This window comes from Vigna radiata, chromosome 8 (assembly GCF_000741045.1).
Source record: "Vigna radiata var. radiata cultivar VC1973A chromosome 8, Vradiata_ver6, whole genome shotgun sequence".
Lineage (NCBI taxonomy): Eukaryota > Viridiplantae > Streptophyta > Magnoliopsida > Fabales > Fabaceae > Vigna > Vigna radiata.
In genome coordinates, this window is record NC_028358.1 from 15,649,360 (window position 1) to 15,653,091 (window position 3,732).

Below are 3,732 nucleotides of genomic sequence, written 5' to 3' on the forward strand. Positions count from 1 at the left end.
TAGTTTGTTGTGATTGACCGTATGAATGACCGGAGTTCCAAATGGGGTTTATCCTGTGGTGAGAATAGTAGGAGGTCCTAGTAATTGGTGATACGTGGAGGCCTATTATTCGGTAAAGGACTCACACTTGTGTGTGGTCAGGTGAAAGCCCTCGGCAATGGCTTTGCAAAACAGTAGGGCCACAACAAGTGCACAAACCCCTGGTACTCAACATTTCATACTAGTCTGGATGGTTAAATCACGTGGTCGGTCATTGGTATCAATAAAATACATTTGGTCATAGTCTGTATTGTTTATGGTCCTTGCATGCTTGAAATACTTGATTGATAACATGTTTTTTATACCTAGCTTACCCTTGCATTTGTTTGTTGTATGTGCTTGCCTTCCCCCTTGCGATGATCATCCAATCCTTTGGATGTGAGCAGTAGTTGATGATGTACCCTTGGAGCGAGCATTGGAGAATGAAGAAGACGCAGCTCCCAGTTCTTAGGACCTCTACCAGTTTTCATGATCTGTATTGTGGAAACACTATTTAGGCCTCCTTGAACCTTTAGTTGGTTAGGTACTTTGAAATACTCTAAAGCTTATAAAGTTTAAAATATTCTAGTCAATTCTGGATGACTGTAAAAAGCTTAACTTTAATTACATCCTTAAACTGTTTTGTCATATTATGATGTTAATCGTCCTATATAATTTCATCAAATTATTGGGATGATACATTATGATATCAGAGCAGTTTTTATCCTTAGAGAACCTGTAGGTTATGTGCATGCCTTGCTTGTGCTTCTGTGGTCTTAAATGTACAGAAGCATGCATTCTAATTTCTTTGAGTAAGACTAATTGTTTTACTCTCTGATCATAAACAGAATATGGCATAATGTTTATCCTTATGATGACTTGTGAGTTATAGGTCTGTCATGTCTTTCCTGTGGAAAGATGAGTCTAAATGGTGTGTTATACCATTTCCTCCAAGCCTAAATGGTCAAATTTTAAGATATAACTAAAAGTTTTGAGAATAGAGATTGTCTTGATAAAAGTAATGTGGGTGCACACTCATGACTTTTACCTGAGACAACCTTCTTTTCTCAACCCTGAATGTAATTAGACTCTTCTATTAATCTTATTGTCATACCGTTCGGTCATTACTGTCAAACTCTCATTTTAACATTGACTACACTGATTCGACCTTTGGTTGTATTCAACGATCAGTTCCATAGTGTCCTTGCTTCCTAAGTTAGACTAATGGTTCTATCTTTATGAATATTTAGAAGATGACATCTAGGCCTCCTTCTTCCTCACCTTCTCCCTCACCTGCACGTATGGATGAACCTAACTGTACGAGATTGATATAGTCATTAATCACGACCATGCAACAACAAAACATCGCCTTAGCACAACAGAATACAATAGCTCTTCAACATCTGGAGACCGCTAGGATTTCAGTAGGAATAACTCAGAAGTAGTACGTGGATTTGATATCGAAGGGTGGAACTGCAATTAGATCGTCCTCTTTTTCTACCTCACATCAACAAGAATGGAGCTTAGAGAGTTTCCTACAACCCCTTCCGGATAAGTTCAATGAGAAGTGCAGTCCAAATGAGGCCGACCAGTGGTTCAGAGCAGAATTAAGAAGTGTATATTAGAAGTTATAAATTCCAAGTTGAGGGAACGTGAAGTTTTGAAAGAGAATCGGAGTATCGGTTGGGTTTTGAGTTAAGTGATAATTAGAATAAGATGGATAGGCATTATCAACAAGTGAATTTGTTATACTTACGTTTAGATGGGTGTTTCAAGATATGTGGATAGTTTAGAATAAAGGATGATCATTGGCTGAAATGAGATATTTCAAGTGTGGATGGAAGAAGCACATCAGAATGTCAGTTTGACAGGAAAGTATAAGGTTAGAGAATTAAGAGCACATTGGATGAGGAAAAGAAGAAGAAAGGTTTTAGAACAGATGATCAAGGGTGGTTGCAGTATAAGTTGCTAAAGAGGGTATCGAGAATGATCAGAGAAGTTTGGGTTGGTTGAGATGTTTGGGGTTATGAAGTTGCATGTTGTGGTAAAGTCAGTTTCATCGGGTGTGGTTTTATAGTGATGTTTAGTGTTCGAATGAGTTAAATCAAGATAGAAGTGGATGTTGAAATGATGGATTGCAGAAGGCATTGAGTTAGTAAGTTTAGGTAAGGTCAGAGGATTGGTATTGCTGGTTAAGGGTACCTGCAAAATTCTAAGTGATGTGACGTGTGTGGAATCGATATAAGAGTTCAAAATTGGGGTGTATAGAATGTGATTTCTTGGCCAGGAAGGAAAGCAAGGGTGATGCCTAAGGTGTAGTTGAGAGAAAGATGGATAACAAGTGTCATGGGAAGTGATAGACATCAAAAGAAGTGTTGTGTTTTGAGGAAGAGAACCGAGTGTTATGCATTAGAAGTGGATCAAGTTATAAATGAAAAGATGAAAGGGTGTAGAAGTCAGAAGATTTAGCAAGGATAAGCGGAGAAGGGAAGATAGATTTTTTTTTGGTGTAGATATTTTGGTTGATGTGTCGCAACAAGTAGGGAATTTTATACCTTGGAGAAGTTGTGTTCACTTTGGGATTGATGTCTGAACAAGAACCGGTGTCCGTAATATCTTTATGGAGGGTTTTTGTTGAAGTTGTGCAATATAAGAAAAAGGTGGAAGTTTGATTAGAGTAGTGGTGTCTTGGACTCAGTGTAATTATAAGGGGAAAGCTACAAGTTTAATGAATCTCAAGAAGAGTTTACACCTTGCCAATGCTGAGTCGTGCTTTGTCGTTGATATTGGTTGTTTCACTCGTGTGTACTTGTAGCGTTCATTGCTGATCGTTCGGTAGCAAGTAACAGTTGAGATAAGTTTCTTGAAGAGGTGCCTGGGTGACCTCTTATGCATGAAGTTGCGTTCTTTTTGATCTGGTGCTTGGTACTAAACCAATATCAATAACCTATCGTAGTATGGTTTCAGCAGAGTTGGTGGAACTAAAGAAGCAGATTATGGAGGGTTGCTTGAGTAGCTTCGACAAAGGGTACACCTGTCTCGCTAATGAAAAAGAAGGATGAACCAGAGCGGAGCATTTGGAACGTCGGAGTGTAGTGTTCGGCGTGTGGAAGAAAGAAGGAATAGTATGTTAATTATTCAAGCATGAATTCTAGATGGATGAAGTGCAAATTCTAGAACTTGTGTCGATAATGATAATTCAGAAGTTGGGCTTAGTTGAGAATTTTGAAGGACTTAAGATTACAAGTGAGGTTAAAAACCGAAACGTATTAGACACATTAATTTGGTGGTGAGAAGCGCATTGTTCAACAAGATTCATGATAAGCAGTCGGCAAATGTGGAGTGACAGATTTTACAGAAACCGATCGGTAGTGAGCAAAGAAAGGATTTTGCGATGGAAGTGGATGGTATCTTGGAGATTAAGCAAAAAGGAATTAATTTAGTGGTCAGGATGAAAGCAGACGTGATGAGTGTCGCACCCCATGCAAAATTTAATGTGCATAAAAGAATGCAGTATAGACTAGGAAATGACTCCTAGGTCATCTCTGAAGGACCAAATGTGGTTTGAGAATTAGGTCAGACACGAAGTGGGGGGGCGGACATTGTGAAGAGTTTGTGTATGCGGATAAACAAAATCAAAACACTGACGCAAACAGATAGTTAAACACAGATATAAAAACAGTTTCAAAGATAGAATGGAAACGGTTGGTCATT